Genomic DNA, 16,470 nt, shown 5'->3' with positions numbered 1-16,470 from the left:
CTCTATCTATACCTTTTTTTGGATTTGTAGGAATATTTGGTAATTTGACTCATTTATGTCATTATAAATGCCACCACAGTCCTATTCAATTTCTATTTGAAGTGTTGTTTTCTAGATTGAATCATTACTGTTCAGTCAGTGGCAAAGCAACCACATAACAAATTTGTTTTCATGACCTTTCATTTATTTCAATTTTTCTGCAAATGAATTAAACCAAAATTCAGAATTCTTATAATTTTGCACAGCATCATCAGAGGAGCCTTAATATGAAATATGGACAAAGATCATTTTGGGATGTGAAATCAGTCAGACATGCTAACAGTCAGACCAAGTTTTCAATGATAGATACTGTTATTGTATTTGTTTGATTTTAATAAAAGGCATATATAGTTATTTTAGTAAATCTTGAGTTAGAATCTTATGAAAATTTCTGTTGTCTTAAAAGTTTCTGACAATATCATTTGAAAATCAGCTATTTTTATTTTTAGAGTTGTCCATTAAATATGTGTTCTTTGAAGGTTTTATAATATATAATGGAAATTGTCTCTTTTCATGCTTTGTGTTATTAATCAACAGATGGCATTGTTGTGTTGATGTGTTTTGGATGTTTTCTGAATGAAGTGTCTCAGTGATATATATAAGGTATTCATTGATATTTAATTGAAATTTTATGGTTTGTTACTAGTTATCTAATGAAGATGTGGACTTTTTCATATAACATCATCCACCCTAGAGGTCTTTATCTCTGAGGCCATACTTCTGTGACCTACATACTGGTCAGGAAGAGAATGTGGCAGATGCATAGACGTTATCCCTTCCTCTAGATTTCCTCTTCCTTTAGATCGGCTATCAGTCGTGCATGGCACATCAATTAATCTACCCCATCTTGGGTTTATTCTAGTCTTTCTAGTCTAGGGAACTGACAAATATTTGAAATGTCTGGTGTGATGATTTGGTCACCAGCCCTCTTCTCCGCTGGACTGGACCCTTGATAGAAGTAACATGGAGGTGTCTGTTCATACAAGCCCCAGTATGCCTTGAAACCTCTTTACCCTGGATTTATTAAATTTCAGCTGACATAATTTCTTGTAATGAAGATGTCAGTTACGCTTTGTTTCCCCATTCTTATTAGACACCTTCTCATTCTCTTCTTTGTTGCAAGATTATATTGTCATTTTGTTGTTTGAGAGGATAAAGTTCCTCCAAAAGAATCAATTATTCGCAGATCTTGTTTCCTGCCTGAAGAAGTAGGTATCTGCATGATCATGCATCTGCCAGGGTGATATAATAGACGTCCCCTTGCACCCCTCCTCCAAATAACCACCAAAACCTTATGTCTCTTTATATGTGCTGTAGCAGGCATAATGACAACATCCACTGGTCTCAGACATTGCTTCTGATAGTAATTACTTAAGGTATACATGAAATAAACAGCTGTTTTATCTAGAATGAGCTGTTAGAATGTAAAAGATAACTTTCACTTACAATTGATCAGGAGATGACCTTTGTTGAAAGCTAATTAGTTATGGTCAAGTAATAAGTAATAGTGGAAACGAAAACATCTGGTAATTAATTTGACTTCCGAAGTCCAAGATGTTTCATAGAAGTGTGATCATGTTCTGGATGCGGTTATTAACAACTGATATAGATAGCTTATAAATAACAAAACGGGAGGCTCAAATGTTTTGCTGACAGATTATGTCTGTTGTTTTCCACCTTTATATTGAATTTAAGGAAACATTTTTACAAAAGATAAGTTTCATCTGTTTTTGAAGGGGTCATGTCAGTTTGATAGACAGAGTCAATACTTGCATTGCAATCTTCAAATTTATGAAAATCTGATCGAATTCTATGCCACATTTAAAACAAAGTAAAATATAAGCAAGAAAGAAAAACAAATGATCATGTTACTCCGCCCTGCATTATGTCATCTTCTAAATCATCTTGTATTCATATCATTAATTTCACGTATGTTCCTTACAATAAAATGACTCCATCAATTAGACTACATCTTGTCTTGTCAGTTTTAAATGACTTGAAATCACTTATCATCATTCCAGCTTGCCTCATTCAGTGACCACCATAGTACTGGGGACTGAGCATGGTGCCTGGCAAACCTACACGATTTTAGCAGCAGCTCTGGTGGGATATGAATAGTCCTAATTCATCCTCCAGAGGTCTCGTTTTAGAAATATAAGTTCATTAGGTATATCTAATTTGTACATTTATTGAAGATTCATATTACAGGAAGAGCTCTGTCAGGTCTTTCACCTTGTAGAGTCTGGTGGAGTTTCAAAGGTATATTTTACAATGCTCGGTCCCTTTCATTCACTCTGAATGATTCTGAAGTGTTTCCTAACCATAAGACTTTTCAATCACCCCATCTTAAACCATGAAGTTGTAGAAATTTCAGTTCATTTTGCCTTTTCTTTGAATGTCTTATTTTACAATTTCAGATCATTATTGTAGGAAGATAATTCATAATTTAGTAAATATGAGCCTTTTTCATCATGTTTATCATATGTGATCGTAAAATCAGGTCTTAAACATCAAATGAATAAAAAAAATTATCAAGTCTGTAAGGTGTCGATTGTATCTTTGCGGCGATTAAGTGCTTCTTTCGCTTTTTTGTCTATGATTGGTATGCACTCTCCCAAATAACATTTGGAATTTTATGTATAAGATTTTGTAGGATCCCACATAACATTGTTAATGCATGAAGATGAAATCTGTAAACCTAAATTGGGTCATGACCTCTGTATTTTGAATTTTGATATCACGTTGTGTTTGGATTATTGTATTCTGATATTGGGGTCCCTCTTACCAGTGACTGCTATGCTTTATAGATTTATGTACCATGCATTAAGAATTTCATGATAGGACCTCTTCATATTTATCACTTTCAAACTTATAGGCCTATAGTGTGCAAAAAAGGAAACTCTTAGAATAGAATGAATGTCTGTGGACTAAGCCTCAGCATTTAAGAGAGGTCATTATAAAATTGACCATAGAAGAACTAAAAAATATCTATTATCGATATAAGGAACGTTGTGAAAAGTAGATCCGGATTATTTGAAAGAGAAGATGAGGATTACTTTTAGAGTATGAATGGGTCTATTATGATAACACTTGTGATGGGGAAATAATTGCTTCCATATGTCATCATGACTAATTAGAAAGACACACTTCTTTTAATGCCATCAACTTCTAAGTGTGAGTTCCTCCAGTGGTCAGACGCGATGTGATATTGTTCAGCCAGGTCAGAGAATCCAGATCCAGGAATTGGAGAAAGGTATAGACCAGTTCAAGTAAGAGTTCATTATCATGAAGGGAAAGAATTTTGTTTTTCCTCAAGTGCTGCTGATAAATCAATACACCCAGATGAATCACAAGCCATCAACTACATCCATCATAGAGGAATATAAAAATTCTTAAAACAAAGAGCAACACCTTTAAGCAATATTACACTTTACAAACAATAGATTGCAAATTTCCTGTCCAGAAGAGATCAAAAGTTTGGATAAACTATGGATCTGAAAATGGGGATCTCAAATGTACTTCAAAGTAAGCAAAGGCTGAATTTATCTAGCAAAGTAAGAGGTAACGAATCATTGATTTTCTATTATTTCATTTTATGCTATTTTGTATAGTTTACAGATTATAGTATGGAAAGTATGTAAGGTCCTTTTATGTAAGTTGTCTTTGTCACACTACGCAATTAAGATGTAACAAAGATCACAGTAGATGCAGTCTGCTTTAGACATGTTAATTTCTCCCTAGACATATTTATTACTAATGTAAGACAGAAAAGTGGAAAGACGTTTAGGAAACACCTTATTTTGTTACATTGACAAGTGTTGTGTTTCGTCCAGGTTGCCATTGCCTTCAAAATATAAATATACATTTGTGGTAAATACAGATCCCTTGGATTTGTTTCTGAGGAGAAATGCAGGATGATTTTGGAGCGGAATGCTAGTGGGAGAAAATAGCCTCTTCTCCTGGGAATCAACAATGTAAGAGGATGTCCTCTACAGACTTGGAAGATGGGGGATAAAAACTGTTAACCTATTGCCTAATAGAACTGGTTGGTCCATGTATAACATCTATGGGAATTATAGAATTCAGTAGTCAGTGTGTTAATGGTCTGATGATTGATTAATAAATGTTGGTTTCATTTCATAAGTCAAGAGAATGATTAAAAAATCAAAGTGAAATGACGTTAGATAAAAATGAAGAGGAACATGCTGGAAAGCATAGGTTGTCTAGGTTCACTGTAATAATGATTACCATTTTAGAATTGTAAATATGGCTATATCTTTTAACATTTAATGGAAGAACAAATATAATAATAGACAGACCACCGAATAATTGCTTTGAGACCTGAAGTTGAGTTTGTCCTCAAAATACACTTAGTCAATTGTTTCATTATGAATTGAGAGAGAGATTATGACATGAGCAAAATTTGGGAAATATGACAAGATTTACACAAGCACATGAAACAAATATGAATGTAAACATGATAAGACTGTTAGAATTACAGGAATTACTTAGCAGCAAACAGCCATATATCAAAGTTTGATAATCCTATATGTTTATGATCATTTTACAAAATGATGCATTATCATTTAAGCTACCTTGTTTATCAACAATCATATTTCAAATTAACTGAAAAAGTGACATCACAGTAATAATTGTCACTCTTCATTTCCCTCGCGAGAAATTGTCAATTGTATTCACTGTCACTCTTCATTTCCCACTCACTGAATATTTCAAGCTGAGTACTTCAAAAGAACAACCTTCAGATTTATGACGGAGATAATAGCTCCATTAAATTCCAAATTTTTAATGCTGCTCAATGTGGAATTGTCATATTCTGAACTTTTAAACTTTGCTTTTAACACTCAGATACTCATGTGTGGAAAAACCACAGCTATTTGTGAACAAAAGTTTGATAACAATCCATAATTGGGTGATATACTCTGGATGGTAGCTTCATGGGTTATGAGCACTTTATATTAGACTGCCAATCCAGTATGGTCATCTTTTTTCTATCATTATTTCACCTTGCGCTCCACTCTAGTTGCCTATACTAATAAGCCTGGTTCGGTGGTTTTGTGCTTGACCAGTGATCGACAGTAGATTATGGGTTCAACTTACCTGTCATTGATTAATTAATGACCCACGTACAATGGAAAGCTGTTTGATTTAAAATATGCATCATTGGATCAAATAAAATGATTATCTTCTTTCATAAAACGTTGTGAACAGCAAAAGTGCTAATCAAATAAAGCTCTGTATAACCTTTAAATCTAAAAGGTTAAGCACATGAGAATGTTCTTTGATTCCTTTTTGCAATCAATGATATTCACACATCTATGCCTTAAGCACCACAAATAGAATCAATCAGTGATTTCTCAATCCGTACTTGAAGGTACCAAACTTATTTTCTCGGCATGTACTGTCTTCCATCTGGCATTCCTCATCGCCATAGCTACCATAGCGCAAAAACAGGTACATGGACGTCAACAGTTTATTATCCCTACATGCCAGCCTTCGCAGCCTCCTCGACTTATTTTCGTCAAAAGATCGGGATATCCCGTACATGGAGGGGGTGTTTTGTTTCCCCTTTTCGGATTTCCTATGTTGCAGAGAAGTTTGTTCATGTTCCATGTGAATGTCGTGAATGAGCCGATGACTGTAACTTGACCTGTTTGTTAAAGGGTTAACCCCAAAAAAGTATATTAGCTGTAAAATAATTTTAGGCTTTGCATTAGGATACTTTATTTGCCCATTGTGGAGGATGGCAATAGATATGATTATTCTGATTTGTTTGTAGGCCTAAACAAAGTGACATTGATTTTTTTTTCACAAGGCTGGATTTTGTACCCTGTCTCTAATATTGATTCAAGCATTTGTTTTTTTAAACATCCAAAGCTCGACACCTAGCTTTTTGTAATGCAAGTTTTATACAGACAATCAATTGATATGTGTATAGAAATTCAACCAAAGATTTTACTGTAGCAATTCTTAAATCACACTTTTTAAGTCTTGAGTTCCTTTAAAGGTTAAACATGGTTTCTAGCAAAATAAAGACGTCAATCCCTGTTCATCATTCAAACGAGGACAAGAAGAATTAAGAAAAAACAAATTTTCAGAAAAGTAATTTCCTTTCTGAAACCAAGACTGGATCACATGGGGTGTGTTTTTATCAGGCTCATTTTATCCTGACATGGGGCATATGAAAAAAAAAGTGTTGTGTTTAAACACAACTTTCAAATATGCACTTCCGATTGGTCGAAGTTCAAATCATGTTTAATTTCAGGAGTTGCAGTTGATTGCAACTCTTTCTGCAACCAGCCCCCAGCTCAATATTTTTAAACAAAATCTTAGCTTTTGAAACTTTTATTCCTATCAGCATGGGATGCTCAGGTATCTGCGTAAAGGCCTGGTCCCATTGGCCGACGTATTCATAACAGATACAGCGGACAAGCAAAATTTCAGGGTGGCTCCATCAGTTTTCATCCGCTCTAGCTAGACAATGGACAAAATGGGTAAACAATGAAATAACAGTGGAAAGATGCTTGTTGGATATAGAGCGCATGAAACACAAATGTAAAGAGTACCCAACGGATTCATAATATTCTCCAACGTGTGGCAAGATTCATTTCCATTTTTCATCCTATCTGCATCCGTAAATGCAGTGGGACCAAGCCTTTAATTGATCTAATACCCTTTTTACACAGGATTTTCTTAACCCCGTACTATTTTTTTTCCTTTTCACACATGCCAAATTGTTATTGCTAACCCCGGATAAGGAATGCTTGCTTTTCACACACGAAACTCGCTAACCCCGGACTAGTGGTTTTTGTCGATCATTCGTAGTACAAGTACTTCACTCGTACACTTTTTACACACGCTAAAATTTCCTTAACCCCGTACTATAGGTGGGGCTAAATTGCCATTTAGCCCCACCTATAGTACGGGGTTAAGCTTAGCCCACTTTCGTTTTACACTGGCGATCTTAACCCCATACTATCGCTCTTAGCACCGCAATTGCTGGGATAACCCTGCTTTTTTGCAGGGCCAAATAATCCCGTACTAAAGGTGGGGTTAGCCCACTTTGCAAAAATGCTGTTTAAAAAGAAAGTGGGCTAAGCTTAACCCCGTACTATAGGTGGGGCTAAATGGCAATTTAGCCCCACCTATAGTACGGGGTTAAGGAAATTTTAGCCTGTGTAAAAAGGGTATAAGACAATATTGGAATACTTCTTCTTCTACTTGTTTCAGTAGGCAGGCTAATTCACTGAATATCAGCAAAAAAAAATGAGTTAAAATGGCTTGGGCTTTTCATATGATAGAACTCTGGTGAGAGCCTTCTGATTTTGTCTGTTTTGAAGTTTGGGGTGATGAAAGCAGGTCTGTTGAGGTGGATAAATCTTTCAGGAAGGGAAGCTCAAGAAACATCAATTCTTGTTGTTTTTCATCAGTGGGTGGAAGGTCATGATTGACATCAAAACTTTTGTGTAAAATAAAAATGTTTTGAGAAGGGATGTTGCTTGTTCATTTTATTTTCTTGTTGAATCTCCTCCTAGCCATGCTAGCTGCAAGAGTTCCTTCTCTTGATGTTTCTGCCAAGCCAGGGACCTGTTTCACATAACTTATTTTCAGTTGCAAGTTACAAACTTCTATTATTAGGTAATAAAATTCTGCCATTCGATTGGTTGAAGGAGAAGAAGTGGTCATTCTTGTAGCCATTATCATTAAAACAAGAGTTTCATGAATAGGGTTCAATATGTCTGATTGGAATGAGTAGGAAAGATATTTCAACTTTCGGTTAAATCATCGATGGTTCTTCTTGATGTCAAGTTTGACTCCTGTTAATGTTTAGTATTAGTTACTTCTGTTTATAAGTGATGATTTTTTTCCAGTGGACAATAAAGTCGATATAAATTATAATACTCAATCGATCAATATAATTTTTTTCTTAGTTTTTTTATGTTTGAATGTCAAACAAGCCCCTGAAAATATGGAATAAGAGAGAGACATTCGCGAAATGGGGCTTCAAAATCATTCATGTGGCTAACATACACCACTGAACTGCAGGAGGCTTTTCTAGTTTCAGAGTCAATGTACTACTGTATGTACCGATATGATACTCCATTGACTAAAAGCAGTTTTGCGATAAACTCGATATGACTCAATCATAACTTCATATCATGAAGATTGATCTTTCATTGTAAAGTGCACTTTCGGTATATGACCACATCATATGGTGTAAAGTGAAATTTTGTGATCCATCAGTGATTGTTGGGATTTAACTGGAGATATCATCTTTGATTGGATTATGTTGGATTGCTGAGATTTAATACCACTTGATCGTCCTGATTCAGGTCAATGTTTGATATTAGTAATAACAATTCTAGTAGATCATTCTGGAGCTGAAAGGACATTAATTCGTTATAGATTCATTTGCTTGTACCCTTCTGCCTCTAAGCATAGAATGGACCCACTTGGAGTAGGGTATTAGAGGTTAGCCACCAGAAATTGATTAAAAAGATTAATATTTCAATGTTTGTTTAAGTAATTGTATTCACATTTGAGGTTAAAAATGTATGTGGAGTATGCAGCTATCATGTAGCTGCAATCATTTGAACTTAGAGGGGAAGTCCACCCTGCTAAAACTTTGTTGTAAAAAATAGCAGAAAAAATATATTGGTGAACGTTTTGGGAAAATCCTTAGAGATCAAGAAAGTTATTAGAATTTCGAGTTTTTGATTTGTGATGTCATAAAGGAGCAGCTGCCCCATATGTTAAGTAATATAAAACACATAGATTTCATTTTTTAATCATTCATGATGACTTATTTTTTATTTTCTTTTTTTAGGAACAGGTGTGAAATCATTTGTGTATTGATGTACTGAAGGTTGCAATAAAAACCATTTTCAATTTTATACCAGGTTCAGAAATTATTCTTTAAAAGTAGCTTGGAATCGCCTGTTGAATTTAAAGAATTCGAAGCACATCTGTGCGATTTTCATAATTGTCTAATTTGTGAGGCTCTTAAAATGTTTTTCACGTGCCGCGATGATTGTCTGAGTTTGATGTGCTGAACATTGGTGGCATCAAGGGATTTGAAGTCTGGGTACCCTAGAAGACAACGCCTTGACACTAAGGACATGACTGCGTGATCTCTGAGAGGAAATTCAAAGAACGTTTGATTTCCTATAGCTACAATTGAAAGAGTATTTGACCTTGCAGAGAGGCTAATGTAGAGGAGGGAAATAGAACAGGTTAGAGTAGATGGAAAGATGGGGAAAAATCAAAGAGATTTGAAACAAATTTTCAGTGAAAGTTGGATCTGTATTGATGTTAATTTCCATATAATTCAGTGTCTGTTGCTACATAGGCACTCCCTGAAATTTGCACTACATTTCTCACACCTGAGGTCCATTTCATACAGGTCTTACAACTGTTGCAACTTTGTCATTATAGCAACTACCATGGCAACAGGGCTCAGCAGCCAATTAAAGCTACAAATTTTGCAGCCAACTCGTCAGAAATGAATAAATTTGGCTTTAGTTTCACCTTACAGTAGGTGTAGGACTGCATCCAATGCAGTGTTCTTTGACATACGATCCCCTTCCCTTTCTAAGTGTAACATTGCCTCTTTAAAGTGTTCCAACTGTGACAAGACAGAATGCAAAATATATTGAGAAAAATAAGTTAAATATATATTTAGAAACTGACAGAAACATACAAATTATATTATCAGTCCATGTGCAGAATTTTACCAGCAGTTTCTTAAAAAAACTAAATCATGTATAAAATGTGATTCTGTCCTTGAAATCCTTTTCTGGAAGTAGACTCCAACCAAAATAAGGCATGCTCAGATATTGTGTAGGAGGGAAATTTGGAGGGGATGTCAATCACTCTTGGACTATTATCACATCCAGAGGCTGTTTCTCCTACCAACATTTCCTACATCATGAGATTTCTTTGAATTTCTCCTAAATCCTTCAGAATTGTGTTCAAGACCCTTGACTTATTCAACAATAGGTCAAGGATATTAGACGATTTTGATAGCTTTCCAAACATCGGTGGACTTGACACATATCTTGATTACCAACTTCAAAGGAATAAAAATGACATTGCTTTTCTTTTCAGTAAATGTCAACATGAAGTCAAACTGCAGAGTGAATGTTAAATTCAATTAATGGATATGGAATTTTATTTTTCCGAGGTTTGGGAGAAAATATCACTTTAAAATAAGAAAGTTATGATTATTAAGATTTTATAGAATAGTATCACAATTTAGATTTTTAAAACTAAATTTTACCTCTTGATGGTTAAAGAAATATGTTGAAATAATAAAAAAAGGAATGAAAATAATTTTTTTCCTAAAAGATATTGATTAAAATTGAAAGAATATTAATTCTATGGTGAATGTGGTACCCAGTCCTGATGGACAGCAACATATTAATTCTGCCATTTCCAGATTGAATATCCTGCATCTCCCCCCAAAAAATGCTGTTTAAGGGGCGCCCATGAAAATATTTTTTAAAGGGAGAGAGGACAATAAAGTAAGAAAAAGGGCAGTGAACGGGAGAGTCACCAATTCACTTTTTTATAATCTTTCTACTGATAATTTCAGTTAATTTTTCTCAGATCAAAACCAAATACTGTCATCACGGAATATCCCTTTAACTATACCAACACCATCAAATGGTTCACCTCAAAGAGTTGGAGAGGCTGAAAGATCTAGGTCTTGATTGCCACTGGAAATCATCAAATCCAGCTTCAGCGTCAAATGTCATAATATTTACCATGACGGAGATAAAGGGTGTATGTATCTAGTGGCCATGTTTACAGTGGCCACGATCTAGGGGGCTGTACTTGAGGTAGAGGAGCTTCTTCAACGGCTCTTGAAGAAGTCTCTTGAAGTCTTATCTCCGATTCTTGGAGAGGCTGTAGGATGATAAGGAATTAGATATGTCCCCATGATGGAAGGTGAATCAGTGGACTGAAAAACGGTTTCTTATGTATCAAGGAGAGGAATACATAGACTGATTGGGATTAGTAGGACAATAATAGGATAAGTGGGACAATGTCTTTTAACTCCAAACAAGGAGGGGGGGGGGGGTAGATCTGGTTCCATATTGGTGGAGAAGGGACCTATTTTCATGGAGATTTATGAAGAAGTACACTTGTGTTCACTTTTGCATGTATACTTAAATGATAATATTAACGTGAACATGACGTAAAGAATTGAACATAAAAGAAAAATCTTCATATTTTTCATGAAATATTTCCATTCACAAAGTGAATAGTATTAGTAAAGATTTATTAAAGGGGAGTTATAAAGGTGTGAATAAATATTTCATAACTTGGGTATACTTGTATATTGTATATTCAGGAATAAACTGTTAGAATCATTATGCACAGTAGTGACAGTGTACAATGTATACATGTTAAAAGAAATATGTTATGTCTCTGGTTAAATGCCTTTTCTTCTCAACAAATCAAGACCTCTTTATTTCAAATCTTTACACTCACTTCGGATATCTTGAACTTAAAGGTCAAGTCCACCTCAGAAAAATGTTGATTTCAATCAATAGAGAAAAATCAGACAAGCACAATGCTGAAAATTTCATCAAAATCGGATGTAAAATAAGAAAGTTATGACATTTCAAAGTTTCGCTTATTTTTAACAAAATAGTTATATGAACGAGCCTGTTACATCCAAATGAGAGAGTTGATGACGTCACTCACTATTTCTTTTGTTTTTTATTGTTTGAATTATGCAATATTTCAATTTTTACGAATTTGATGATGAGGACCTCCTTGCCTGAAGTACAAAATGTTAAAATAATGGAATTCCACATGTTCAGGGAGGAATGAAACTTCATTTCACATGAAAAAGTGAGAATAAGTCACATGAACCTTATTCCTCTACATGCTCAAAAGCATATATCTTACATGATATTGGTATTGCTAAAGTGTCATTAGAAGCATTGTTCAGTCATAGTCCATTCTTCAAATTTTACTCCTGAAAAGAAAAATCAAATCAAATGACTCCATCAATAAAGATTATTCCAGTCCTGGAAAATTGTGGCAAGGAAGGGTCCCAACTCCCAAGGATGTCAAATTGGGCATGAAATTATCTTGCTAGTACTGTACAAGCATATTTGCTTATCGCATTTTGTAAAAGGTACATCCTTGTGTTCTACAGAAGTACATTTTACATCTCAATCAATTGAAGATGAATGACAGTTACCATTTCACCTATCTCTTTCTTTGTGTTTTATTATATTGAGCCTTGTCTGTTGTCTTTGAGATAATGCTCATAATAACGGTGAAACTACAGTTCAGTTCATGACAACATTTTCGTTGGACACCGTATCACTTTTTCTTTGGACTCGATGGTGTACTTTACACTTTTCATTCAAGCCCAACCCCCCCCTCCCTCCCCCCAAAAAAATCATAGATGCAAGGAAGGAATAGAGAATGAAAATGTTTTTGATTCAGATTGTACATTGCATCTTTGGTGAGGTGGACCTACTTCGGAACAATTCCCAGAGTGTTTCGGATTACTATTTTTATCCGTAGTACCCCAGAGAGCAACTCCAAATAAAGCCGCTATGTATGGCGCAAGGTGCGAAGCGATGTCCTGAACTCTAGGAGGTGTTTCATGGGCCAGGAGAATTAGACCGAAAGTCTTTCACCAATTCTCATGGCTTAGTCTGAAGAGGTGTCAAATTTGGGTTTTCCTCCCTCTCTCTTCCAACTTTGTTTTCAATTTTTTGGATGGAAAAAAAGGAAGAGAAAAATAGGTAATCTAAGTTATGTACAGAGATATTGGAATGCAACTGGGAATAAATGAAAGAAAGAATAAAGCTTTAGAGCAAAGATTTGGGGCAAATAAAGATTAGGTGTAAGTTTTCATCTTGGGAATGATGGTGTCAATGGTGTTAATAGTAATGTATCAAGTTATCTCTAGTTCTAATAGTTCTTTTGTAAAACTGTATCAACTGATATCAGTATAAAGAAGGCGTTTTCTGAGTTGTTACAGTTTATATTACTTGACTGTCTTTTGAAAATGAGGGCGGGTCGCTAGCTTTAATATTGGACAGAAAGATTAAAGTGAAAATGTTTGTGTTAATACTTTAAAAATTGTAAGAAATTATAGATGAAAATTTCAGAGTTTTAATAAGTAAACCATGGTCTTAACCAGATTAGTAGCAACATGAAAATATTGCTTATGCTACAGTTCAGTTTTATACAGGTAATCAAATAATCCATGCCTCATTAATAGATGACAGATGAGGTTTAAAACAACGTATTGATGTTCCATTTGGTAGAATGAGAGATGTTTCACTTGTCCTTTTGATTCCTTGGCAGAGTTTTGTCAACTAGAGTTTCCTCCCAAAGACCACAATTCAGGTGATGAGTCACATTCCAAGGTCTCCCCCTCCTCCTCAGGTCACTTTAAGGTCATGGGAGACCCCATGTAGTGGCTAGACCCTACATTCCCTCCTCTTCCTCCTCCTTATCTCTCCCTCTCTCCCCTCTTCTCCCCTTCCTCAGTTCTGTTCACCTCTCCCCTCTCTCTCCCTTTCTTCCCTCTCTGTTCCCTCTTTCCAATCTCCTGATTTCTCTCTTCACCTTCTTCCCACCTCTCTCTTTCACACTCTCTCATTCAATTTTTTTGGCAACCAGGGCCAGTCAAATTCCCAGGGTCCTGTCTATAATCTTAGTCTTGTTTATTCAGACCTCTTCATTCTTATCACCTCAAGTGGTTTGAGTGTTAGTATCGGGACAAAGCAAGATTGATGTATGTCGAGGTATGCTTACTTCTTGTCATTTAATGCAAAGTATATCTTTGTCATTAATCTGCAATTATATGCTTTATTTTCATTGATACCATTAAAAGAGATTCAACAGTGTTCAAAGAATCAAAGTACAATTTGATAACCTATATAAATGAAGGAATGTACAATAGTAATAAGGAAGTTTATAAGAGAAAGAAGTTTAGACCAATGACAAAAGAAAGAAAGATTATTGCGAAACTAGATTGACAGAGATATTTTTTTCTAAGCTTAGAGGGTTTTCCTTTGGTATATTCAGGGTATAGGCCTAATTGTGTTGGCTTTATACTGTTATACAATATTTATCTTGTTCTCCACATAACCGCACAAAAGTTGGTGGCCTACAATACATACCAAAGAAAAACCCTTTAATTTCTTTTTTATCTTGAATAATGTATATTTGTTTATCTTGAATAATGTATACTGTTCTGTTGGGGTGTGTGGTGTATTGGTTACGACTCTCATCTTTCAATCAGAGGGACGTGGGTTAGAATCCCAGCCATGGTGTGTTTTCCTTCAGCAAGAAAATTACCCACATTGTGCTGCACTCGACCCAGGTGAGGTGAATGGGTACCTGGTAGGATTTATTCCTTGAATGCTTTACTGCCTATACGGCGGCTCAGCTCCAGCCGGGGTAATAATATGATACCGAGTATCAAGCGCAGTAGAGTATATGCAATTATAGTAGCTGTGCTATACAAATGGATTATATTATTATTTTTATGAATATTCCTTATATTTTATGTGAGCCTATGATACATAATAAATTAGAATAGTACTTGTTTTCTCTTAAATAGTTTTGCAGTTTATTTTTGAACAATTCTGTGAGTTGACTGTTTATAGAATGGTGTCTCCATGATGAGATCTCTTATACATTTTAATGTGCCATCTTGAACGTCACTTGTCAACTTGTTGTTAAATGATTTACTTATTTCCAAATGTTAAAGCATTTTCCATTTCATCTTATCAAAAATGTGATAAATCCCTTGAAGCAAAGAAAAAATGTTAATCTTGCCAAGTGTGTTCAAATGTTTACCCTCGGGGAAAGGAAAATACCAACGTTACCTGTTCTCTGGTAGCGCAATCCAATCAGTGTATGTAATGAGCAGTCTTAACATTTTTCAACCTTCACTGCTACTTGATGTTGATTTTCAATTTCCCAATCCATTGTTAGGGCTCAATTTACTCTTTGAAGTCCCTCTTTCTGGTTTAAACTGCGCTTGATTGGAAACATATTTGCTGGAAATGTTATTCAGGATTGATCATTGTTAAAGGTCTTCATCCGAAAGAATATTGTGAAAAAAAAGAGGCAGGAAGAGAGGGAGAGGAGGGGGTGGGGTCAGATATGAAAGGCGCGGAAAGACGGGTAAATTGAGGGAGATAGATAAATTCAGAAAGGGGTAGGGAGAAAGTAGAGAGAAAATGAAATGAAATTCTCATTCCAAACCTTTTGCAACTAACGTAGAGATCATAAACATAATTCCATCAATAATCTGGTTTTTAAGCTAGACAGAAGAGTGAAGAGTCTGGCAATTCTTATGTCAACAATATTTTTGTCTGGTTCCAAATGTGTATTTTTCATTGTCTAGAATAATTTGAAGAGGAAACGATTTCTTGGTTCATAGCTTACCCAAATTGCAAAAAGTGCTCTGTTTAAGTCCTCTATTGAATTTGTATTTTCAACTCTTTAAGGAAGGAGATATGAAGCATTTCATGCTCGATCATTTGTTGCTTCTCCCTTTAGATTGAGTACATAAATCTTCGTGGTGAATACTGCAATATGATATCTGTCACAATTTCACAAGTATGTTAACATTATTCTTAAGGCAACTTAAAGGGGAAGTTCACCCTGACAAAAAGTTTATTGTAAAAATAGCAGAAAAATAATAAAGAAAATTGCCGAAGGTTTGAGAAAAATTCATCAAATAATTAAAAAGTTATTAGAATTTCAATGATTTGATTTGTGACGTCATATGCGAGCAGCATCCCTACATAGCGAATGGTAAAAAATCAATGAAATTTAATTTTCTCAGAAAATTGAAAAAGGTTTTTGCTGTACCTTTTGAATATCAATAGACAAATCATTTCACATCCGATCGTGAATAGAAAAAAAATTAAGTCATAAGGAACCATACAAAATATGAAATTCATGCATTTTATATTACATAACACATGGGGCAGCTGCTTGTTTATGACGTCACAAATCCAAAACTTTGAACTCTAATAACCTTCTTACTCTTCAACTGATTTTCCTCAAACCTTCACCAATATTTTTTACTATTTTTTCTGCTATTTTTACAACAAAGTTTTCTTCAGGGTGAACTTCCCCTTTAATGTTTGACTTTGTTGCATCTTTTAGCAGGTATCCCTCAGCATCTTTCCAGAGCCACTTTGCCATTAATCCATATTGCTAGGAAAAGATGCTGACGGGGTTCATACTGAAAGGACACCATCACGTTCTTGAACACGTTTCCCTTAAACCAGTTTATAAGATCTCTTTGCTTGTGTCCTCATCACCATCTCCTGAACTGGTTTTCAGAACTACTTCAAAGCGGTCAATTAAAGTAAAGCGGTCTTGTTGCTATGGATACTCTTTCAGTGCGGT

At 35.1% G+C, this 16,470-nt stretch overlaps 1 protein-coding gene across 1 annotated transcript in view; it reads left to right on the top strand.

Moving 5' to 3' along the window:
* The first annotated feature begins 14,020 nt into the window (after positions 1-14,020).
* Positions 14,021-16,470, top strand: part of LOC121407760 (A disintegrin and metalloproteinase with thrombospondin motifs 18-like) — a 72,207-nt gene continuing 69,757 nt past the window's right edge. The window contains exon 1 of the mRNA XM_041598955.1: positions 14,021-14,026. The gene's annotated coding sequence lies outside the window, so the exon portion shown is untranslated. The remainder of the gene's footprint in view (positions 14,027-16,470) is intronic.

This window comes from Lytechinus variegatus, chromosome 2, assembly GCF_018143015.1.
Source record: "Lytechinus variegatus isolate NC3 chromosome 2, Lvar_3.0, whole genome shotgun sequence".
In the NCBI taxonomy this organism is placed as follows: Eukaryota; Metazoa; Echinodermata; class Echinoidea; order Temnopleuroida; family Toxopneustidae; genus Lytechinus; species Lytechinus variegatus.
This window is presented reverse-complemented; position numbering and strand designations above follow the sequence as displayed.